This window comes from Petaurus breviceps, unplaced genomic scaffold (assembly GCF_028583685.1).
Source record: "Petaurus breviceps papuanus isolate PSGF00001 unplaced genomic scaffold, PetGlider_PUasm1.0 90574, whole genome shotgun sequence".
In the NCBI taxonomy this organism is placed as follows: Eukaryota; Metazoa; Chordata; class Mammalia; order Diprotodontia; family Petauridae; genus Petaurus; species Petaurus breviceps.
Window position 1 is genome coordinate 5,452,159 of NW_027187277.1, and position 26,645 is coordinate 5,478,803.

General features: G+C 38.1%; 1 protein-coding gene across 1 annotated transcript in view; it reads left to right on the top strand.

Moving 5' to 3' along the window:
* Nucleotides 1-26,645, top strand: part of LANCL3 (LanC like family member 3) — a 106,648-nt gene that overhangs the window by 50,433 nt on the left and 29,570 nt on the right. The gene's annotated exons all lie outside the window — the stretch shown is intronic.

Below are 26,645 nucleotides of genomic sequence, written 5' to 3' on the forward strand. Positions count from 1 at the left end.
TATTTCTCTTCTTTGAATTTCAGAATTTCTATTTTGTGTTTAATTAGGAGTTTTGATTTATTGCTTTTAATTTCTTTAGTTGCATGCTCAGTTCATCAATCTGTTCTTTATTTTGTTGATCAAAGTATCTAGAGACAAAATATTTCCTTTTCTGCTTTCCATGTTTTGGTATATTGTCTCAAGAGAAGAAGTGCAGTTGGGGGTCTAGAAGAATAGGTCAGAAGTATGGAAGATTCAAAGGGAAAATAATATATGGTCCTAAGGTCAGGAAAGAATTCAAATAATTTGGTGTCCAAACAGGTTTGAGACCACAGGATTTAGATACAGTTTGATATGCTTGGTATGGTGAATTAATTGGCATCTTGTATGTATCCTGGCATACGATGTCTCTGTCCTCTTTGTTCCACTGAACACACTGGCTATGGACAACTACTCTGGTGTTTTTTTTTTCTTTTAATCCTGTGGTTGGATAAAATCAATCACGATCCTTCAGTGAACGAGGAGTGAATCAGTCATTTTGACATTTATTGAGTGTTTACTATGTGTAAGACACTGAAAATATATTCACAATCTCATTATATTTTAATGAGAGAAGAAATTGAGGTTCTCCAGGACCTCACAAACCCAAGGGACAAATAGCTAATCTCTGTTTAGGTCTTTCAGTTCCTTCCTATGAGTCTTGAAATCTTCCAGGTTCCAAGAAATTGTGGTCACTCTTGGTCTAATTCTCTGCCATCCTAAAGCCTAGAGGGGAGACCTAGGACCTCAGTACTACCTCGGGCTTTCAGACTTTCAAAGTTTGCTGGGGGCTTCCTCTTCTTATTCTCCCCACTCCAAAAGGTAAAAGAGTTGCTGAATCTTTTTAGACCAAGTTGTTCCAAGGGCATGACTTTCTCTTGGTCCATACTTTCTTGCTCTGTCCCCTCCTCTGTACTTTGGAAGTTGCAAATTTTCTTGAAACTCCCAAATTCTGAGATACCTAGCCTGGCTATAAGAAAGAGCTTGCATTTTTGCCTTGGGGTAAATTGGTTCCAGTTCACCTAGTTGCATCTCTGCTATTTTAGGAGTTTATATAATGTGCAAGTTATTAACCAAATCATTACCATAAGGTTTTCCCATAACAGCATCTTAGTACCCCTAAATAAGGGAGATTCCTCACTTACTCTGACCCTTTGTCCTAGTTAACTTCTTTGTATTTCTAACTAGTCACTAGCAACATCCATTGCTTTTCTTGTATGAAATTAATGTACAGGGGCAGCTAGGTGGCACAGTGAATAGAGCACCGGCCCTGGAATCAGGAGGACCTGAGTTCAAATCCAACCTCAGACGCAACACAAAAACTAGCCATGTGACCTTGGGCAAGTCACTTAACCCCAATTGCCCTACCTTCCCCCCTCCAAAAAAAAGCAAAAAAAAAAAAAGAAATTAATGTACTGATATGCTATACAAACTATTATTTTTGATCAGACATTTTATATGAAACAAATCAGGAAATAGAAATATTACTGTTTTTTTGGAGTTCTAGAATTTGCAGCAGTCATAGGTAAGAGAACAGGATTGGGAACAATGAAAGTTCCTCAGTGTTAGAATGGTGGAGTAGCCCAGTGACTTATAGAGAACATAATAGTATTGGAAGGGACCTTAGTGATGATCAGCCTGTATCAGTCCAGACCTAAATTAGGAATCATGTCTGCAATGCTACGGACAAATGGCCATCAAGTTTCTTCTGATGAGGAAATAAACTATTTTTAAGGTAGCCTTGATTTTCTCAAACAAAAATTTAGGATAATAATAGCAACTACCTAATGGGGGATTGTCATGAGGATCAAATTAGATCGTATTTGTAAAGCATATTACAGCATAATAAGGGTTGGCACAAAGGAGGTGCTGGCATATAGTAGGAACTTAATAAATACTTTTTTGCTTCTTCACCACAAGAATCATTTGTAGTTGTATTTTCAGAGCTTTAAGATCTTCTCTAAAGCCTCTGGCCATGCAAATTATCCCAGTTTCATAAAATCTAAAGTGCATATCTGACTCTATCTAGTTATAAACTCTAATTTCTAAATATTTTATAAATTTATAAAATATGTTATATATAATAATATAATGACATATGTATTTTATTTATAAATAATTTATAAATTCCTAATTTACAAACTCTAATTTCTCACCAAGGTTTCTCTTACTTCCACAAGTTGACTTTCATAGTCATTGATCAAGATTAAATCCATGATTAGTTTTCTTCCTATTCTCTCTTTTTTTTTTCTTTGAGACATGAGATCGTCAGTTCGACAAGTCAAGAAGTGATCAGATTCTCTTTCAACAGCTTTTCTAATGTGAACTTGTCAAGAAAGATTCGATTGCAACATTTGTTCTTCCTGAAGATGAAAGGAGTGAAGGATTTCTCTATTCTCTTGTGTGATTTCTGTGCAGGCTAACACAGGCCAAAAATGTGTGAATTGTTTCAAGACTAGTGAAGCACTATTGTAAGCTGTGGCTTAAAAAACTCAATCACATTGAGAATAGTAGCCACCACGACTGCCCCACATGAGGCGTTAGCATTTGTCAGAATTTCTTTTAGCTATCTCAAAGGCTCCCTCTGCTGGACTGAGCAAAAATCACTTTTTACCCCTTATTCTTTCTAAGACTACACTTTGAGAGCTTCACAGACACTTTAAAACTAAGCCATAAGACCCTGATTGCTCAGATATAGGACCTCAGACTCATTTATCACACAAGAGACACTTATAGGGCCATGGACAATAGTTTTAGAGACAGAAGGAATCTAGAAGTCCCTTTAGTTCAACCTCCTTATTCTACAGATGAGGAATGTTGTTCAGTTGTTTTAGTAATATCCAACTCTTCTGACCCCAGTTGGGGTTTTCTTGGCAATATATTAGAGTGCTTTGCCATTTTTTCCAGCTCATTTTACAGGTGAGGAAACTGAGGCAAACAGGGTTAAGTGACTTACCCACAGTCACACAGCTAGTATCAGGTCAAATTTGAACTCAGGTCTTCCTTACTTCAGACCTTGGCACACTCTACACCTAGCTGTCCCATAGATGAAGAAACTAGATTGCTATTCTTTAGTTGTTGGTTATTGTTGACCTTAAAAAAATTAAGCTATTTATGACATATCATTTGAATCACTGACTTTTCCTAGATGTCACGTGGTAGAGTATGAGGTAAGTATTGATTTAAATTCACATGTTACAATCCAGAGGTGTGATTCAAACAAACAAAAACGAAAACCGCAAATGAAGACAGCTTGGTGTAGTATAATGGGCAAGATCACTCACCTTGGAGTCAGTAAGAGTTGGGTTCAACTCCTACCATAGATGATTACTTTCTGGGTGATGCTGGGCAAGTAATTTATACCTCTTTCAGAAATAGTTTTCACAACTCTGTACCTGTAGTACTTAGAAAGCTCTTTGTGAGAATCAAATGAGATAATGAGCTTTGAAAATTTTAAAGCTACACACACACATATGTGAAGTAGGAAGGAAATACAAATGGAGGATGTGCTAGAGTCACTGAAAAGCATTTATTAAGTGTTTACTATATGTTAGACACTGTGCTAAGGGTCGGGATCATAAATTAAAAAAAAAAGCTAGCCCCTGCCTTCAAGTAGCTTGCATCCTAAAGGGGGAAAAAGCACGTGAAAAGAAACTGAAAAGGTGAGGGGCAGGGAGGAAGAAGGGACTTCTTGGTGGAGAAGTCCCAAGGTCTTGTAGGAAAGGGAAGAGATGGCTGGCCCAGGCATCCAGTTAATGGAGATTCTGAAAGGAGTCCAGTCATAAGGTGAGGGCCCAAGGGCAGAGGTATGAGTTCTGAGGCTGAAGTGATCTTCCAGGATGAATAGGTTTCTGAGGCATGATGAAGCCTGGCAGGAAATTCTCTGCCTTTGAGTATAGCCCCATTTTCTCTTTTGGGTTTAGTTCCCTCCTTTGTACAATGACAGAATTGGATAGATGATCTAGTTCTACATTCCACTCTTCTGTCACTGTTCACCTTTCACTCTCTTCTTCTCCTTCCCAACTCCCTCCCCCATCCCCAGCTCAGCTGATATAATCACAGAAGGTCTGATGATAATCAGAGAGGAAGCTTCCTTCACCATTTCAATTGATGTAGTCAAGGGAGGTCTCTGAATATATTCACAAAGTATAAAGTAGGTGTTAAAGAATTTTCCTACAACCCCACAACAATGTACAATGAATAAGTCCCTCATCGATTTGAGAGGTCCTTGACCATAGGATGAAAGAGTATGGCACCACACAGAAAATAGCTTGTGATTGACTGAATTAGCCATATCCCTTTTCATATATAAAAGTAGTATGTCATTCAATCCTTGAGGATTTCACGCTTTGTTTTGTAGTTGGTAGGGGAGGGGACTAGAAAGGAAGGAGAGGGCTTTTTTATCCCCTCAGTCCTTCAGGCATGCTATAAGAGCTAATGGGCCAGTGGGAGACATTGCATCCAGCTGGGAGTAGGAACACCCCTTAGGTCAGAGATAGTCATTTGAGGAAAGATGAAGCTTCAAGGAATGTAACCCCTCACAGCAGAAAAGGGGCTCAAGAAAAGAGAAGACCTTGATATGAGAGTTGAGTAGCCCATCAGCAGAAATGTTACATTCAAGGGGAACCTCATAAGGACTTAAAAAAAAGGATAAAGTCTAATAGACCATACAATGCCAGAAGCAGTCAGCCACCCTTTGTCACAGGTATTCTCAACATGTATGTTTCATTACCATTGTACTCTGAGCCCATGTTTTCCATGGATACTGTCTGTTTATAGGAGATAAGCCACAGGTTTGGGGGGGGGAGGATGTTTTGTGCTAGCTGTTCTTATTATATACTATTTTGGGTTAATTATACTATCTTATTATACTTACTCTATACTATCTTAAGTTAATTAAACTATCTTACATTAATTATGTCTTATTATCCTTACTATATAATTCTCACTATATACTATCTTAATTATGCTGTCTTACTATATTTACTATATGCTCTCTTGGGCTAATTAACTAAAAGCTAATTAATTATACTGCCTGATTATTAACGGGAATTCCAATTGTGGGGGTGGCTCATGAACTGCATTAGTAGGGATAATCACCCCACAGGATTACTTCTGGAATCCGAAAGTGGTAGTCATCACCTAGGACCCCAACTTGCAACTGGGAGTGCATGTTGGAGAGGGGAGTAGCACTGAGTGGTGCTAGACAGGGCACTTATTAAGTACTTACTATATGCCAGTCATTTGGGATAAAAATACATAGAAGTTGGGAACCAAGCATACATAAAAGGTGCTGGGAAGCTGGGAGTTGGGGTGGGGATTGAGAAAGATACCTTTTCAGATGCATAATGAGGAGACAGCTGGAAACACCAGGAAGGCTTTGGTAACAAGATAAGCCAAGAACTCTTATATCTGAGCCAGGGGACCTAGGCATTCCAAATTTCTGCTGGATTAGAGATGAAGGGAGAGTAGGAAGGACCACAATGAAGTAAAGGGCAGGAAGAGAATATGCATGCATGCATGTATGTATATATGTATAAATATACACACATATGTATGTGTGTTGTATAACATATATGGGGAAAACAACAACAAAAAGAGGCTTCCCAAAATAGATTGTTATGGGTCTGCTTCAACTGAGAATTACTGTGGGTAGGCAGTATTTTTTTTTCTTTCTTATAAGTGTACTTGGTTACTTTAGCACTGACTTTTTTTTTCCAGCCCTAAAACATCTGGCAGTGTTACATGAAATGTCTATTTAGAGATACTTGCTGCTGGATCATTGGTACTAAAAGTAAAATTTCCATGTTCTATTGCACATTACAAGCCACAGAAAGAGATTCAAATTCTCTTCTGATTAACAAGTCTGGTTTCAACCAAAGCAGCACTTCCTGTGATTTTCCATCTGACCCACCCTGTTACCTCCCTCTCTACTACTTATTCAGGAGATGTTTGCTCCCTCTGGTTGACATGTCTCCTTTTCTGCATTGTCTGCCTTCTCTGGTGGCAAAGTTCTAGTATCTTCATGAGGACTGGTGTGGTGGTACCTTTAGAGTCGAAAGAGCTTTGGGATTTGGAGTCAGAGAGTTTTTGGATTTGGAGTCAGGGTTTGAATATGGCCTGTGCTACCTTAGGCAAATCACTAAATTTATCAGGGCTGCCTAAACTTATCATTAACTGCCTCATCTGTAAAATAGGGCTTTAATATAATACTATATTTTAATTAAAATAATACTATATTTTAATATTATCAATGTTACTTTAATAATATTACTACTACTTTAAATGGGATTTATAATAATATTCACCAAACTTTTTGAGTATGAAATCTCTTTTTAATGTCCAATACATTTCATGTACCTTTATGATAATAGTTATACATCAGGACAAAAACGACTATGAATTCAAGGACATTTTAAGGTGAATTGAAGTTTTGTTAGATGGCTGCAAGTTGTGAGATCTAACAGTGTTAGGAATTGAAGCTGAAGACGACCGAAAGGTGATTCTCATGGGGAGGCACAAGGTGGGCATAAGTAATTACATCTCACAAACAAAGAATTAAGCAGGCAAAGTGGTATAAAGGATAAATATATGACTGGGACAAAAATGGACTGGTGATGTGAGGAGACCAAGGGAGAGGATAATGCATAGTCAGCCCATATGCTCCCTGGAATATCCATGATACTAAAAGAATTTAAGAAAGGTCTCCAGCCACTGGTTGGATACCCTGTGGTGAATATAAAGTAACACAGACATTGCACGAGAAGGGCAGGTGTGGATGGGTTACAGGATGAGTTAATGGAAAGAATTCATGCATCCATTAAATCATATATCTCCTAGAGTATGAGAATTTTTAAAATTAATCTTAACAGCATCTACATACATACACTTGAAAAATAATGACAAATATATATGTAAGATATTTATGCAGTCTATAGAATATATGCTCAATTAGTTCTTATATTGAGAGATGCTTCATATTTTATGGGAATTATATAGACATCAAAATAACAGTATGTTTGTATGGATGCATATTCAATGACCTCTTACAAAACTTATTGAGAGTTTGTGGCCTAAAATATGGGAACTCATGGACCTGAGAATCTCTAAGGTCTAGCTATGTATATGTTGAATTTCAGATTTTTATCTGCAGAAATAAAACAACTTTGGCAACTACCCCAGTGTCTTTAATGCTTTTAATACTCAATTTTAACTTGTTTTTGCCTTTGTTTTTTGTTTTCATTTTCCATTTTTAAAATTTGATTGACTTAGTCAGACTATGAGGAGAAAAATCATCTGCTTTTTTTATGCCATAAATTAAAAAAAAATTTAAAAGATCACCTGGCCAGGGTTGGAGGGTCGGTAGGAAGAAAGAATCACTGTTCCAGGAGTATGAGGGACAGGAAATCCATATTTCTGTACTAATAATAATCGTAGCTAGCACTTTTAGGTTTTCAAAGCTCCTTGTCAATGTTATATTATTTTATCCTCATAATAACCCTGGGAAATAGGTGCTATTATTATTCCCATTCTGCAGATGAGGAAAATGAAGCACAGCACAGGGAGTGGTTAGGTGGCTTGTCCAGGGTCACACAACTAGTAAGTGTCTGAGTCAGGATTTGGTCTCTAGGCTCAAAGCACTATCCATTCTTCTAACTGCCTCAATGTTTAAATTTTACAAAGCATTTCTGTCACAACAATCCTATGAGGAAATCAACACAACAGTTGCCAAGCAAATTTTACAGATGAAGAAACGGAGGCTGAAATAGGGTAAGAGTGCTTTGTTTGAGGTCATCTGAGCTGTGTGTGTGTGTGTGTGTGTGTGTGTGTGTGTGTGTAGGGCAGTGGAAAAGGGTTCAATCCAGATTTCTTGGCTTCAAGGAACAGTGGTATTTCCACTACATAACTCTGCAACTCTACAGGGTGTTGCAAGAGTCTTAGTGCCATTTTAAGCTATTCATACTTTTTTACTATGTAAGCTTTCCTTATTTATCATTTAAACTTTAATAGCTTAAAACAGCACTATGACTTTTGGGACACACAACACATCATATCCACAATCACAGAAGAACTCTGTGGTGAGTTATAGAATTGTAGAACATTAGAACTCAGAGGTCATGGAGCCCAAAGTCCTTCCTTGTACAGATCAGGACACTAAGCCTAGAGGAATACAACCACATATTCCAGGCCAGAGGGTTGGCTTGGCCTCCATCTACTCTTCCTTCCTATGTCCTTCTGATGTTGGAACAAAACTAATTGATATCAAGAGTTTTTAGCCTTTTGAAGGTTAGAGTTGAAGTTGAGCTAAAAGAAAAAGGATTATCATATATGACAAATACCCAGTTGGATAAGTAGATATTTGTTGAATCATTTTTTCAGTGTTTTCAACTCTTTGTGTGACCCCATTTAGGGTTTTCTTGGCAAAGACACTGGGTGGTTTGCCATTTCCTTCTCCAGCTAAAATGAATGAAAAGCCTGAGAGACAAAACTTCTGGGTAATTAATAATAAATTTATGAATGGCTAACAAATAATCAATAAATTGAAATCAGTGGCTCTCTTGGAAACTAAAGATGAATTTATTGAGACCATCCAATGCTTAAATATCCATGGAAGAGTGGACTTTCTTAACAGGTAGAAATCATCTCTGGTTAATAATTAATGAGAGAATGAATGTTATAATGAGAGGTGGGTTTATTCTAATGAGGAACTGGGGGACCATGATGTCACTCTTGGACAAAAAGACTCATCTGAAGCCAGACCACTCTTGCCTTCAGGTGATCTAGACAAAGGGATCCATCTCCTCTCTAGTCTTACCTGAGTAAAATAATGGGCTGGAATTCACTTAGATTCTCTTTACCCTTTAATCAGAATAAGCTCTCCTAGTTGGGTGGGGTCCTCCTTAAGGCTAAGGAGAATGTTTCATTGTCAGCCCTATACAAGGACTGGGCTCTGAATGAGGAGGAAATAGAAAGGGAAAAAATTCCTGGATTCCCCTCCCCCATATTAATAATTGGTTATTAATAATCATTTCTCTCACAGATTATTTTATAGATGAGGAAACTGAGGCACACACAGGGTTAAGTGACTTGCCCAGGGTCACGTAGCTAGTAAGTGTCTCAAGCCAGATTTGAATTCAAGAAGACTTGTCTTCCTGGCTTTAGGCCTGGTGCTCTCTACCTAGCTGCCCCAAAAGTAAATATACATGCTGTTATGTATATTTAAATACATAAATCTCCCTCAGTTCTTTACATCATTCCCCCAAAGTTTTGTCGTTATACACGTACATGATAAATGAAAGGTTTAAATATAAAAATAAGCACCAGTAATTTTCATTCATCACAATCTAATTTGCATATGGTAAATTAGCCAAAGGATTCATATTTCTATATATATCATGTAGATGGTAGATCCAAATACATAAGTTACTATTTTTATTTTAGTTTTCCTTTCCCCTTTTCTTGGAACAGAAATATTGATCGTGGTTCCATCCTCTGAAAAGTCCTTCATGATTGGGACAAAGAAGGCAATTTCAATCACTTTACTTCGATTTTGTCTATACCTCCCACTGGGCAGTTTGAATTTTTTTTTCACCTACCTCCTTCAACCTATTCCTAGTTCAGAACATGAGAACTAATGGAAATAGGATATTAGTGACTTTAATAAATTTGAATTTGTTTATTCTGTTCCTGAAATGTGGATTATCTCTAGATAATCCTGAAATGTGTATCTGAAATGTGTATCATCTCTAGAGTGGAGGGATGAAAAATAGGGGAAAAAAAAGAAAGTTACACAGTAACTATTATGTATTTAAAAGGAATAACAAGTTCTCCATAATAGATTTGCAGTTTCATACATAATCATCTTTTTTTTCTATTTTTCTGTATTATGGGAATGCTTGCTTTATTTCTTAAGTTCAGAATAAAATAAATATTTTTAAATGAAAAAAAAAACCCACCATAATAGCCTCTGGCAGAGAGACTATAGAATATGATGGTTAAAGACACAGTCCAGACAGATCCCCCTATTTCCAGTTCTTTCATTGCCTTTGAAACATTGCTCAGAGCAGTGCTGAAGAATCACAGATGGTACAGGAGGAAGATGAATGGAGAGTGACTAAATGTGGGGTGAAGAACAGAAAATGAAAAATTCCTTGAAGGCAGAAATCCAAAGGGTGCCATCTGTCAAGTGCTCTGAAACACCAGTCACATCAGCAGAGGCCAACATAAATTTTCCAAGGAAGCTCAGATTCCCAAAGAACCAATAATGCGTGTTTGGGGGGAAAAGTCAAAGTGACAGTTTTCTTGGTAATGCCATTTGATAGACTGACATATTTTAATGGAGGGCTGAGATATAAATCTGTCACTATGAATAACTTCTTATTTATCTAGACATTCATTTGTCCACAAAGATTATTTCTGGATATATTTCTTCATGCTATAGCATTATTATGGGAACATCTATTAAATCTGTTATATACACATTATACATGTTAATATGTATATATATATGTATCCACATATATATGTATAGATATGTGTATGTACACACATACATGTTTACATGAGAGGTGGTGTAGTTGATTTCCCTGGAGTCACAAAGATCTGAGATCAAGTCCTGCCTCTGATTCATACTGGCTTTGTTACCTTGGATAAGTCATTTAACTTCTCACCACCCAAGGCAATTCAACTCTCTTAACACTATAAATTATGCATAAGTTGCTGATCTGTGCATATTCCACACTGATGAAATCACAGATCTGAACACACACACACACACACACACACACACAAATCTCCAACATGCACATATTTCTGTTTATTTGCTATCTTTATCTACTAAGATGAAGCTACTAACATCATCAGTAGGGCGAGGGTCTAAATTGATTTTAAATAATACTGATGGACTGGCACATGTTCTACCAATGGCAATTGTTGGCATTAATTGTCAAAGTGACTTATCTGGGGCTAAAGTACAGAACCAAAGGGGCAGCTAGGTGGCGCAGTGAATAGAGCACTGGCTTTTGAGTCAGGAGGACCTGAGTTCAAATCCGACCTCAGACACAACACAAAAACTAGCCGTGTGATCTTGGGCAAGTCACTTAACCTCAATTGCTCTACCTTCTCCCCTCAGAAAAAAATAAAATAAAATACAGAACCAAATTAACTGAAACCTTTGGGATCAAATATGAGTCCTTAGCTTCATTAGTAACAACACTCACATTTCCTCATAACAACCTGGGAGTTAGCTAGTATAGTTATCATGATGATACCTATTTTACAGGAACAGCTAGATGGCGCCATAGTGCATAGAGTGCTGGGCCTGGAGACTCATTTTCCTGAGTTCAAATCTGCCCTTAGACACTTACTAGCTATGTGACCCTGGGTAAGTCACTTACCCCTCTTTGCCTCAGTTTCCTCATCAGTAAAAAGGTCTGGAAAAGGAAATTGCAAACTACTCTAGTATCTTTGCCAAGAAAACCCCAAATGGGGTCACAAAGAGTCAGACAAGAATGAAAAATGACTGAACTACATTTTACAGATGGGGAAAACTGAAGTACATAGAAATGAAGTGACTTGCCCATGGTCACACAGATAGTATGAGACAGAGCCAAGTGTCAAGCTCAGGTCAACTGACTTTTTTAAGTCCAGACCTCTTTCCACTATACTGAGCTACCTTCCATTACTGGAGTGATTTGCCATATCCTTCTCCAGCTCATTTTGAAAACTGAGGCAAACAGCTTAAGCGATGTGCCCAAGGTCACACAGCTAGTAAGTGTCTGAGGCTGGATTTGAACTCAGGCCTTCCTGACTCTAGAACTATCACGTTATCCACTACTCCAGCTAGAGACTTCTAGTCTCAGTTGAGACTGGCATCATTTGAAGGACTTGAATTTGGTCAGCAAACCCTCTAAACGTAGCATTAACATGGTAGTTATGCTGTTAATGTGGGCATCATTGTTGTAAAAAGCAAACCATACAAGGTAAGAACTCTTTCTTTATAAAAATGATTCCATTAAATTTAAAAATAATAAAATAATTGTTCTTGCTTTAACCTGCTTGGATCTGGATTGCAGTCTAGGGTGAAGGTTCTGGGGTGTATGTCCAGCTTGCCAGAGTATGTAGAGGCCTCAGAGAGGGCACCCATCTAATAATACCTCCAGCAGCTGAGAAAATCCCAGCTTTTGGGACGAAAGCTCTCCTGTTTGGTGGCAGAGTCCTACTGTGGCAAAAAGCCCAGGGGTCATGTGACTGAGGGGCGACATGACCAGGCAAAGGAAACAAAGCAAACAGAAGATTCCAGCATTAGACTCCTATTTTGGGGACAAAAAGGAGCAAAGCATGGAACAGGAGGAAGACAGTGAAGTCAGAACTCCTGCACCAAAAGCTTCAAAGGAAAATACGAGCTGGTTACAGGCCATAGAGGACCTTAAGAAGCAGATAAGAGAAGTGGAGGAAAAATTGGGAAGAGAAATGAGAACAATGCAAGAAAATTATGAAATGAGAGTCAATAGCCTGACTGAGGAAAATAACACCTTAAAAAACAGACTGACTCAAATGGCAAAAGAGGCTCAAAAAGGCAATGAGGAGAAGAATGCCTTAAAAAATCGAATTTGCCAGATGAATCTCAAAAATTTGCCAAAAAGAATCTCACAAGCTCACTGAGGAGAATCATGGCTTCAGAATTAGACTGGAGCAAATGGAAGCTAATGACTTTATGAAAAATAATAAAATATAACCCAACTATAATAGGACATATTATATGGAGCAAAAAGCAAAAGAAATACAAACCTAAGTAGAATAAGGTGACGACCATTTTGAACAGAAAGCTTTGTAACCCTTCCTGAATGTGTTGTAAACTCAAATGAGATACTGAATATAAAGCACCTTGAAAACCTTAAAGTGCCATATAAATTCCAGTGGTGGTGGTGATGGTTTGCCTATAGTCACCAGATCAGTAACTGACTTGCAATTTATAGTCATAAAGAATTGCCAGGGGGTAATAAGAGATTAAGTGACTTACTCTGGGTCACATATTAGGTGCCAGAAGCAAGACTCAAATAATGGTCTTTCAGACTCCAAGCCACTATTCTAGTGAAATTGGTAACATTTTTTTTTCTTTTAACACAACAAACAATTATTTTTGAAAGTAAGCCCTCTCTGGAGAGTACTTGGACCAGGTATTCTGAAGAATGCAGAGGAAACAAAGTTAGAGGATGATAATGAAGTCACAGAGCCACTATGTGGCACCATAGTGCACAGAGGGCTGGACCTGGAGTTTTGAGTTTAAATTTACTTCAGACACATACTAGCTTTGTGACCCTGGGCAAGTCACTTTGTTTTCCTCAGTTTCCTCATCTCTAAAATTAAATGAAGAAAGTAATGGCAAAACTACACCACTCCAGTATCTTTGCCAAGAAAACCCCAAATGGATTCACGAAGAGTCAGACATGACTGAAAAATGACTGAATAGGACATTGTGACAAGAGGTTATTGTTGGGGGCCAGGAAGTAATGGTATATGGGCTAGTGCCTGCTTGCTTGCTGTATGACCTTAAAAGGTAATGAATAGAATTGTAAAAGATGATTGGCTATGTACATCTATAAATTGCTCTGATACGGAAGTCAGATCTCTTTGTCACGATTGAGCCTGAATAAACAACTCCTGCAAACCTCGGGTGCTCTGTCTGGTAATTCCTCCTAGGAGGCCGGTGACGATTTGCCCATGGTTACATAACCAGTAAGCATCATAGGAGGACCTCTTGCATTTGTACATTGCAAGATCAATTTCTACACTGAATTCTCTACATTAGTGAAATCAGGTTTGAAACACACATAAACACACACATTTAGAGTTGTAAACTAGTTTCATTGAAAGGAAAGGCTATCATAGAGCACTAGATACAGAATCAGGAAGACCTGAGTTTCAAATCCAGATTGAGACAATTATTAACTGGGTAACTGTGGGCAAATCATTTAACTTTCCTAGTGCGGGTGGGGTGGGGTCACAATTTTCCTCATCTGTAAAATGGGGACAACAATACCGCCAAGATGTAAAAACCTCCTATGTCTGTTGTAAGGATAAAAAGAGATATTTGTAAAATGCTTTGTAAACCTTAGAGTGCTATGAAAATGCTAGCTATTATTATTATTCATTATTCTGATTCCTCAGTTGAGCGCTATAAGAACATACCATGACCATAAGTCCTAGCAAGTAAGGCATATAGCTGCATGCTGGCATATAGGAATGAGCTGCAAGAAAACTTTATTTTTTTTAAGAAATATACTAGATAGTAAGTAGGTGGCACAATGGATAGAGCCCTCCAGTCAGGAGGCTCTGAGTTCAAATTCGGCCTCAGACACTTTATTCTAGCTGTGTGACCTTGGGCAAGTCACTTAACTGTGATTGCCTCACAAAAGAAAAAAAAGGAAGTATACCTAGTAAAGAGTTTCATTACTCTAAAGCGGAATGAAAGAATATTGCTGCAATTAGGTTTTAGGGGTCCTTTTGACTCTAACAAAACCATCCAGAAAGTTCTTGAAAATTGAACACTAACTCCTTCCTGAAGACATTACCAGAAGATGTCTACAAATATTTGTTTTTGTTGGTCATTGTGCAGCAAGGGGTTAAGACCTGTTTTTCTTCACTAGTTCCTCATTATTCCTGGTTTATATATATTAAAAAAAAAACATCAGAATGGAAAACCACCAGCTTTGAAATGATTTCCTCACCTAAATTTTCAGAACCAGATTCCTCTGTTTAATCACTTTAATGATGTATGGGTAATTAAAAACTCTCCAGACTCTTTCAAACTCCTCTCTTAATTTACATTCCAAGTATAATAATAGTCAGAAAACACCAAGCAAATTCAGATAGAAGAGATTTTTATATAGCCAGGTGTGCTCCATTTGAAGGGTAATTAAAAATATGTAAAACAAAACCATTTTGGCTAAGGATCCCCAGCCAGTCATGCCTTGGTACACAGTGCTCCTGATGTGGTACATTGAAAGAGTTGCCTGCTGGCAATGCTTCTGGTTTTCCGGCAATGTAAACATTTGTATATAAGACACCTTTCTTGCTTTATGAAGTCATTCTAGGCCAGGGATTCTTCATCTTTTTGGTGTCATTGTCTCCTTTTGGCCCTCTGGTGAAAACTATGTATCTCTTCTCAGAATTATATATATATATATTTTTTTTTTAATTAATTAACTTATTTTTTAGTTTTCAACATTCATTTCCACAAGATTTTGAGATACAAATTTTCTCCTCGTTTCTCCCCTACCCCCCACCTTAAGATAGCCAGTATACTGAATACCCTTTCCCCAATCTGTTCTCTCCTCCCTCATCCCCCTTTACTTCAGAATTATATTTTTAAGTAATTGAAAAAAATGCTAAATCTCCATTACAGGTTAGTGAAAATAACAATGTAAGGTTTTACTTTTTTTCCTCATCCAAATTTGTAGATCTCCTGAAATATGTCTGAACCTTGGAGGTTCAGAATCCCTCTTCTTGGCCCTTTTCTTCAGTGGTTCCCCTTCTGATCTTTCTAGCCTTATCTCATCCAGTTTTCTAAACAACATTCTTCCACTTCATCCAAATTGGTCAATTCAGTTCAACAAATATCATTAAATAGAATGTGTTCTGTGGTGCTGACACCCACTTTCTTGGGGAAATAGATAACAAAATTAAATAAGACATAGTCCTTGATCCATGTGTTCAGGGTACTGTACTAGGTTCTGGAAGTATGAAGTTTAGGGAGGCCAAGGTCTCTGTCCCAGTGAAGCTCAATTGAGGTGAAGGATACGACACAAAAATAAATAATTACAACTCAAAATATATTAGCCCAATACCCCAGGCAACTCTATGACTGTAAGTTGCTAAGTAGACTCTGGTCTACATTGGTCTATAGAGGAAGTATCTTCACTGAGAGTTCCCTATGCCAGTAAGATCACAAGTGCAGTAAAATAAGTACATGCTTACATACAGGAGTTAAACTGAAACTGAGAGGCAATTGTTAAATTTTCAGTGAACTTTTACACCTCAAAAATTGGCAAATGTAATGAATAAGGGCTTGATTTTTTGTTTTGTTGATCGTCTAAACTTCAGAAAACAATGGAGAAAATGTTAAAAACACAGATTAAATATAAAGTGTGTTGTAGGTCCATCTACCCCCCCAAGCCAATTGTTAAATATTTACTATCCAGACCCTGCACACACACATGCATGCACACACATACATACAAGTTAGTATATGTGCATGTATATGTATATAGACATGTGTAGTATGTACACATGGGCATATATGTGTGCATTTGAATCTATTTATATATCTCCATCTATCAATATTTCTTCTCAGGGAGCAAGAACCAGTTCTTTGGGAAACTCTAAATATACTCAAATGAATGCCCATATATATTAGATATTTTTTAGTCATTGTTTGGTGACAGTAGTCATGTGAATACAAAATGCGAAACCCAGAAATTCCCGTCCACAGTTTTCTTCTTTTTTTTTTTTTTTGCTTTTTGGAGGGCAATTGGGGTTAAGTGACTTGCGCAAGGTCACACAGCTAGTTTTTGTGTTAAGTGTCTGAGGCCGGATTTGAACTCAGGTCCTCCTGACTCTGGGGCCAGTGCTCTATTCACTGTGCCAGTTAGCCGCCCCAACTGTCCACAGTTTTCTAAGGCAATGGTCTCCAGAGTGGTAGCTGGGGTTCTTCACTGGGCTGTGGCCTGACACAAGGGTTGCATGACCACCAAGACAACAAAAAGTAACCCTTCTTTCCCCTTTAGTGCAAACTACCAACTTCTCTCCTTCAGAGCTGGTCACTAGGTCTTCAGGGGTCCCAAGCTCTTAGAGAAGCATCTGTGATTCCGTCCCTATCCCATGTCTCCCAGGTCACCTTGTGGCTATGCTTGTTGTTCCTTAGAGGAGAACCTCTGCCCTAATTCATACTCTTTTCATCTCTCACCTCCAGTATTGGAATAACCTCTTGACTCATCTCCCAATCTTGTCTCTTCCTTCTCCAATCCATTCTCCTCTTAGCTGTAAAATGATTTTCCTAAAGCACAGGTCAGACCATGTCATTCTTCTACTCAATAATTGCCCTATTGACTTTGGGATCAAATATTATTTCATCTTTATCTCATCCTTTTAAAATATCTATTTTGTATAAGTTTTAAAGTGTCTGCAATTATTAGTACAATAGTTTGCTGTTCAGACATTTCAGTTGTGTCTGAATCTTCGTGACTCCATTTGGAGTTTTCTTGGAAAGATACTGGAGTGGTTTGTCATTATCTTCTCCAGCCCATTTTACAGATGAGGAAAATGGGGTAAACAAGGTAAAGTGACAGTGTTTGAGGTCAAATTTGAACTCAGCTCTTTCTGGCTCCAGACCCAGCATTCTATTTACTGTAACACCTAGCTGTCCCAATAGTACAATAGTACATGTATGCAATGTATAAATAAGTAAATATACCTATATATCCCTGCTCACATTTTTTAACTAATAGGATTATACTGGCAAATGTTTAACAACTGTTTTCCCCCAAAAATGCTTTTTTACATACTTTTAGGTTTAATTTGCATATTAACCCTTTCTCCATCACTATCTTAAGTCTAGACCAGGGGTGGGGAACCTGTGACCTCAAGGCCACATGTGGCCCTATAGGTCCTCAAGTGTAGTCCCCTTTGACTGAATCCAAACTTCACAAAACAAACCCCTTTAATAAAAGCATTTCTTTGGCCCTGGAGTCAGAAGGACCTGAGTTCAAATCCGGACTCAAACATTTCACACTTACTAGCCGTATGACTTTGGGCAAGTCACTTAACCCCAATTACTTTGCCCTCCCCCCTCCAAAAAAAAAAAGCAAAAATAAAATTATAAAAAAAATAAATGAAAGGATTTGTTCTGTAAAACTTATACTCAGTCAAAAGGCCTAGAAGGCCACATGTGGTTTTTAATATTTTCACCGATTTCTGAGGCACAAATGCTCACATTGAAGACCAGTGCTGATCAACGGTAAGGAATCATGAAGTCTGGAGACCACTGATCCAGGTCAGTTTGGCCACACCTTCATTTGTTTAAGTACAGTATTGGACATGTGCATAGTACCTTAAATGCCTCACATTTAGTGTGTCTTGTCTTCCCTCCATATGGGTTTGGATAATGGAGGCCACTTAGACAGCAGATACTTTACAACTCTACAATCCTGAAATGATGATTAATATAGAGGAATCAAAAAGTGGTGGACATATTAGGAAGGTGGGGTAGTGAAAAAGGATGTCCAGAAAGAAAGATGCAACCCAGTCCCTGGAACAAATCATGTGACCCAGAGGAAATTGCCCTCACCTTTCTGTCACCTTTCTGTGTTAGGGCCTTTTCTTGCACTCCCTCACAGCCAGAGCCTTGCTTTCCCCCTGTAAGCTTTGGGCCCTGAGGCCTCACTTGTTGAGACTAGAGGAAGCCCAGAAACCAGCTAATTCAGATAAATGATACAAGAGTAACTGATTAATAAGCCCCTGTCATTGCTGCTTGTGGGGAGGGAAATTAGGGCAAAGAACCCCCAACCCAGCAGACTCCTTACAACTGAAGCATGTACACCTGCTGGGATAATAACCCTAGCCCTGACTCACTTTGATTTTCTCAGCCTTAACTATAAACACTGGCATACAAGTACTGGGGATCCCAAGCTACTGTCACTCCTACACACAGGTGGCATGGCTCCCATTCACACATTTCCTCTCCTCCTCTCATTCACACAACTGAATCATTCTAAATGCGACATCATATTCCTTTCTTTCCTCGGTACATCCTGAGGCTAGCTAGTTTTCACTCCCAATGATTCTTTCAACTGCCAGCACTGGGAACACATCCCATTTCTTTCTTTTTTTTTTTTAGACAAAGCTCTGGGGACTAATTGGTAGCTCTGAGCAGCTGTGTTCCCTCCCCTCCTCTTGCACAGCTGTTCCCCTTTTCTGGCATTCTCAGACTTTGACATTTTGGGGCCTCAGTTTCTCTCTTGTTTAAAAGAAAGGACTTGGACCCAAAAGGCCCTGTCAGCTCTAAATTTCTATAGTTCAATGGTTGTTTGAACTTTACCCAAATCAAAGAACTTGCTTTATACCTTCTCTAGAGTTCATACAATTGTGAGGAAAATTCATTTGAGATTTCATCCTGAAGAATGAGGCAGAACTCAGGACAAAGAATTAAAGGAGTTTATTCTAAGTATGGCAAGGGAGCAAGAGAACCCTGGAGATCAGCGCTGTTTTCAAGGTAGCTCCAGCTTTTGTTGGGAACTTGAAAGACAATTCGGATAGGTTTACCTCAGCGAAAGAGGCTGGGTCGTTGCATCTCAGTTCCCCACCAAGGCTACAAGAGCTTCAAGTTGCAGGTATGAGTACATATGTCACAGGTAGTGGTTCGGGACCGTAATAGGTCATACACAAAGCTGCAGACTTGGTGTTGCCTGCTCCAATACTGACTGACCAACGGAGCTGGGAACAATGGATACGGAGTCATCATAACTTCCAATATACTCTAGCATCTTCTGCCTTCAGATATGACAATGAAACTCAGTCACCAAAAGGCAGTTTTGTCATATGCAAGGAAGGGTACCAATGTTGTCTGAATAGAGATAGGATGTGATGGGAGTAATTCTCCATTCCCACCCCCATCCTTCCCCCCCTCTTTTTGCAGTGACTTAAATGAACAAAGGAGCCTTTGTAGCAATGCCCCTCCGCTCTTTTTACCCAGAGGCACCCACTCTAATGACTACTCACTGTCTACTCTATGGAGTTACTTGGCATAGTTGATAGAATACTGCCCCTGGAGTCTAGACACCCAAGTTCAAATTTAACCTCAGACTACATTAGCTGTGAGACCCTGAGCAAGTCACTTCATGTCCCTTTGCCTTAGTTTCCTCAGTTATAAAATGAAGATAATAATAGCTCCTCCCCACCCCCCTTGTTGTTAGGATCGAATAAGATAATGATTGTATAGTGTTTGGCACATTGTAAACGCTGAATAAATGCTATCATTATTTCTTAAATCAAAGACATAATTATGATGCCTTATCCTTTTTCCCCCAAGCGGTAGGTTTCAAGAGCTAGTGAATGTATGGATGGAGTAGGGGGGAGAGGGAAAAGTGAGAGAATATATAGACTTATTTCCCTGTCTTTAATATGTTGGGAGGGATCAAAACAAAACAAAAACCCTTTTCAAGTCTACCCCCACCCTCCATCTACCTATAATGAGCCCTGTTTTTCTCTTTATTTGCTGATCACTAAAGCCTAGGGAAGGTCTAGTCTGTGCATTGAGATAAGGAAGTGCAGGCATAAAAGGTCTCTATCCAGTGGAACAAGCTTCTGCTTCCCTTTGTTTCTTTACTATGTTTTTGAGAGATAAGAGAAAACCACTCAGACAGGATGCATGACCTGAGGAGGTTTTACTACAATTTTTCATCAACTAGTTCTCTGTTCTAAGCTACTGATTAAAGATGCAAAAAAAATGACCACACTTTCTTTTTTCTGGGTTAAAAAACCAAACAAGCAAGTGGTCAAGTAAACCAAATAAAATTATAGCAATAAATGCTTAATTAGGGAACAAATAAATTAATTATGTGAACTCTTAAATTAACTTACTAAATTGAGATAGGGAGAAAGAATGGATTATCAAATTATCCGATTAATAAAAACAATTTCATTTTAGTCTTCCTTTGCATTGCTCTTCCCCACCTTGTGGAATCTCCTGGCTAAGTCAATTTAAGAGCCAAGTAGGTAGACACGATATTAGAATATATTTTTAAAACTTTTTTTTAAAAAAAGAACTAAGGATTCTCTCAGGTAAGTGATTGGTGGTAATTCATCACAAAATTTACTGAATATGCGGCCTAAAGAACAGGTTGAAAGTATTAAGGCCTGCGAAGACATATAACTTTATTATATAGCCAGAATGGTACTAGATTTTGAGTTGAGTAAGATTTTAACACCACTGAAAGTCAGCTTGTGTACTGAAAAATTCTTATCTGTAAAAGTGAGGGGGCTGGGCTAAATGATCTCAAAAGTCTTTTTCAGCCCTCAGTCTATGTTCCAATGATTAATGGACTCCAAGGCAGAATACCTGGGTTAGAGTTCCTGTTCTTATTAATTACTGAACTTCAATTCCCTCCTTTGTAAACTAGATATAATACATATTATAAGTTATATATTACATATATAATATACTAATATATACTTACAATACTTACATGGCTTTTGCATGAAAAGAACTTTCTGAACAAATGTTTGTTGTTAATTTTCTTTTGTGTCACGGGCACCTTTGGCAGCCTGGTGAAGTCCACAGACACCTTCTTTGAACAATGTTTTTAAATGCCTAAAATAAAATACTAATGAGTAGAAAGGAAATCAAGTATATTGAAATACAGTTATAAAAATAATCTCCAAAGTTAGTAGATCCTCGAGGACCCTGGGTTAAAAACCCCTATTCTAAACTGTAATGTGAGACCCTGGGCAAGTCACTGATAATAGTATTAGTCCATGTGGCCTATAGCACAAAGTGGTAAGACAAGTGCGGTATTGAGGAAATAAGATGATTTAAAGTTAGAGTTAGGGTTAGGGTTGGAATTAGAAATGGAAGATTACTTTGTGTTTCTTTTTTTCAGTTTTCTTTTATTTTCAGTTCCAGATTTTCTCCCTCCTCCTCCCTTTCCCTCACCCATTGAGAAAGTAAGAAAAACAAAGGCCATTATAAATAGAAATAGTCATACAAAACAAATTCCCACATTGGAATTTGGAATTAGAATTCCCACCTCTCCCCCAGAAAGAGAAAGAAAAAAAGTAAAAAAGAGAGAAAGGAAGAAAAGAAGGAAAGAAGAAAGGAAGGGAGGAAGAGAGGAAGGAAGGGAGGAAGGGAGGAAAGAAAGGAATGAAGAAAGAAGTTGATCTTTGGGGGGTTTTTTTGGATAAGGGAAGGCAGGGCAATTGGGTTAAGGGACTGGTGCAAGGTCACACAGCTAGTTAAGTGTTAAGTGTCTGAGGCGGAATTTGAACTTATGTCCTCCTGTCTCAAGGACTGGTGCTCTATTCGCTGAGCCACCTAGTTGACCCAATAAGTTGATCTTTGATCAGCTTTGAGGTGCTGAGTTCATCAGCTCTCTCTGGAGGTGGATAGTATGTTTGTTTCACCGTAAGTACTTTGGAATTTTGTTTGGTCATTACATAGTATATTTTTCTTGTCCAGTTGTTTTTCAGCTGTATCCAACTCTTTGTGACCCCATTTGGGCAAAGATACTGGGGTGGTTTGTCATTTCCTTGTCTAGCTCATTTTACAGATGAGAAAACTGAGGCAAACAGGGTTAAGTGATTTGCCCAAGATCACACAGCTAGTTAAGTGTCTGAAGTCAAATTTGAACTCAGACCTGACCCTACGCCTGGCACTCTATCCACAGTGTCTCCTAGCTGCCCTTCTTATATATTATTTTTGCATAAATTGTCCAACTGATTCTGCTTACTTCCTTCATCAATGGTACATACAAACCTTTCCAGGTTTTTCTAAAACCAACCCCTTCATCATTTCTTACATAGTATCCCACCACACTCACATACCATAACTTGTTCAACCATTCCCTAAATGATGAGCAATCTTTTATTTTCTAATTCTTTGTTACTCCCCCCACCAAAAAAAAGAGCTGCTATAAATATTTTTGTACATATAGGTCTTTTTACTTTTTCTTTTACTTCTTTGAGGCTTAGACCTAGTAGTGATCAAAGTATATGCCCAGTTTAGTGACTTTTAATTTCAAATTGTTTTCCAGGATGGTTGGACCAGTTTACAGCTCTTATCAACCGTGAATTATAGAAACTACAATTCCCATAGCATCTTCAGCATTTGTCATTTTCCCTTTTTGTTGATTTAGCGAATCTGGTGGGTATGAGGTGGTACCTCAGAATTGCTTTAATGTGCATTTCTCTAATTATTAGTGATTTAGGACATTTTTTATATATAACTATTGATAGCTTGTATTTCTTCTGAAAAATGTCTATTCATATCCTTTGACCATTTGTTAATTGAAAAACGGCTCTTATTCCTATAAATTTGCGTAATTTCCCATAAAGGGAATCTTAGAAATGAAGCTTTGGAAATCGCCTCGAATATTTTCCCTAATTTCCTGTTTTTCTTCTAATTTTAGCTTCATTGGTTTTATTTGTGAAAAAAAAACTTTTATTTTATGTGGTCAAAATTGTCTATTTTACCTACTGTGAAGCACTTCTCTCTCTCTCTCTCTCTCTTTCTCTCTCTCTCTCTCTTTCTCTTTTTGTCCTATTTGGTCATAACCTCTTCTTTTACTTATAGATCTGACAGGTAATTTCTTCCATCCTTCTCTAATTTGCTTACGACACATTTATTTCTAAAATATGTACCCATTTGGAGCTTATCTTTTATATGTTGCTCTATACTACACCTAGTTCTGCCAGACTGTATTCCAGTTTTCCCACCAGTTTTTGTTTATTCGTGCTCATTAGTGAATTTTTGCCCCAAGAGCTGAGATATTCAGGTTTATAAAAACATTAGGTTACTGTGTTGATTTGCTTCCATATAGGGTATACCTAATCTATTCCACTGATCAGTCTCTATTTTATCCAGTACCAAAACGGACAGTTTGGACTTTGTAGTATAGTCTGGGATCGGATACTGCTAGGCTCCTTTCCTTTCCAATCTTCTTTTTTTCATCGATTACCTTGATATTCTTGACCTTTTGATCCTCCAGACTGTGATAGTAATGGCAATTAAAGATTCCCCTGTATTGGCTTGGTTTTCAAATTGATTGTGTTAAAACCCAGAGCTTGTTAATCCCACCTGTGGGATGGGCTTGTTTATGTGAAAAGAAAGTCCTGAACTGGGAGGAGCTGGTGATGTAGATTTGGAGAGACACAAGAGAGAGGCGGAAGATCTTTTTGGAAGCAGCACCTCGTGGAGAGAGAGAGACTAAGAGAATTGCTGGTGGCCGCTTTGAATTGCCCTGGACTTTTGAGACCTGCCCCCTGAGCTGCCAAGGACTGAGGAGACATGGCTGTTTTGCTGGTACTTTGTCTGTCTGTTTTGATGTTGTTTTGCCAGATTTGTCCACTGGTGAAAGACAGTCCTTTTGTTGAAGAAGTCCTGGAACCTGGCTGTTCGCTAAGAAGCCCTGAGACGGTCCTGCAGACAGAGAGTGAATACTGTCCACTGGTGAAGGACAGTACTGAATACTGTCCACTGGTGAGGGACAGTGCTGTTGTTGCAGGGGTCTGGAGACTGTCCTGCAGACAGAATGAATACTGTCCACTGGTGAAGGACAGTGCTGTTGTTGCAGGGGTCTGGGAGCCTTTCTGTTGGTTCAGAAGCCCTGAAGAAGGATTTTCTTGTTGTATGTTTACAGAAATCCTGGGAGAGGGCTTTACTAATGTGTTCAGGGGTTCTAGGACTGTTCTACAGACAGAGGATAAATTCATGAAGGGACTGGCAATGTATCTTGTGGCTTTGCTAAGCCTTGTCTCCCCAGGAACTAAGATTGCTGAGAACTTGCCTCGTGTCAAAATGAAGAAAAGACCTCCATTTGGGTATTAAGTGCTGTGTTTAAACTTGATGTAACTCTGGGATAGATTCAATTGTGATCCAGGGGTGGGGAACTTTTGACCTTATGTTTGGAAACTAATCTCCATTTGAGAAGAGGGGCTTTGTGGTGGACTAAATGAAGGTATAGCCTAGGGGTGGAGAAGTATTTAGAACAGAGACTTTGTAATTGATTGAATGATTGGAAGGTCCTGGGGTGGGGTAGTCCTTGGAGATTATTTAATCACACTTAGTAAATGCTGTATTTTGAATGATGTCATGTTTTGATCTTCTCTGTTCTTGGTTTGTCACTGAATAAAATAGAGAGCACCTATGCTGGTATTTTGAACCTGGGAAGTTGCCTTTCCTTGGCATTACATTACACAGACAAATTTTTAAAAATTATTTTTCTTGCTCTATAAAGTAGCCTTTTTATAGTTTGATTAGTATGACATTGAATAAGTGAATTAATCTAGGCAGAATTATTATTTTTATTATATTGGCTTATAAAATAGTATATATTGGCTTGATTGAATATTTATCCAATTATTTACAACTGTCTTTATTTGTATAAAGTGTTCTGTAATTGTCTTCCTGTGTATGTCTTAGCAGATAGACACCCACTCATTTTATATTGTCTATCGTTATTTAAAGTGGGATTTCTCATTCTATTTTGAAAGATCACTTTGAATGAATTGGAAAGATAAAAAGAGAGAAAATTGATGTTGAAAACCAAGAAAAATGTCTGATATTGGACTATAGTTTTGACTGGGGGAATGCAGGGAACGTTGGGGGTCTTTTAGGAATTTTGAAATAGAAGGACAGCTTGATTTTAGTATCGTTCTAGGGGTGGCTAAGAAAAGAAGGGTTGAAAAAATAGACCACTCCATAACTGGTGATTACAAAAATTAAATTGGTTAAAAACATTAAAGTGGTAAAAACATTAAAAAAAAAGATGAAATCTTCATGAAGATGAGAAATTCCAGCTTTATTTTGTATTTATGATACTGTAGCACTTCTTTAAAGTATTGCCTATAGAACACAGTTTCTATTACTTTACATTATATATAGTATATCTGTTTTTTCCATCTCTCCCCCAATCAAATGGTAAACTCCCTAAGAGCAAAGAATACCACCCTCCATCCCTGCCCCAGTGCTTTGCATAGTTATATTTGTTTATTGAATTAATGTTTATTATCATTAATAAAGAATATTAAATCTGGGTCAGGCAAAACAAAGTAGTACATTGTAAATGAGTAATAAATTGTTGCTGTCTTACTGCAAAATGAAGCAGTGACTCAAGTGCCAGATGTAACATGAACTAATTAGAAATTTTAATCTCAGAAGACAGAACAAAACTAAATAGACTTCACCTTGAACCAGGAATATGTTCATCCAGGGCAAGACTGAACTATATAGGGAACTGTTTTCTGTTTGTTTTGTTTCAAACAGCTTTGTCCATTTCCTATGACTGGAAGATCCTGCTAATTATTTTGATTGATGCATTAGATGGTAAGCCTGTAGGAACAACGTCATGCTGCAGATAATCTCATTTTGACCTTTATGAGACATCAGTTTGATGCTTGCAAATTTATCTTTTTTCAAGCAATTGGGGTTAAGTGATTTGCCCAAGGTCACATGGTCAGTTTTTTGTGTGGGTGTTAAGTATCTGAGGCCAGAACCGATCCTGGGTCTCCCTACTCTGGGGCTGGCGCTCTTACTCACTGTGCCACCTGGCCTATCTTAATAGCTATCTATTCAACTTTGTTTTCAATAGTGAAATCATTCCACGATGGCTAAAAGCTTCAGCTAAGCATGTCAGGCAGTGGTGGTTTTCAAGAATAGTGCCTCTGTAAGCACAATCTAAATGTCTTCTAATTGAAGCACAATGACTGGGCCAGATCAGTACTGCTCATGAAGAGTAATAGACTAGTTAAGCATGAAAATAAAGATGTTTATTATTGGCTATTGTCTGAGCCATGCTTCTGGCTGGGTGACAATGATTAATGATGAAACATGAAAAGTGGTCTGCTAGAGCCTG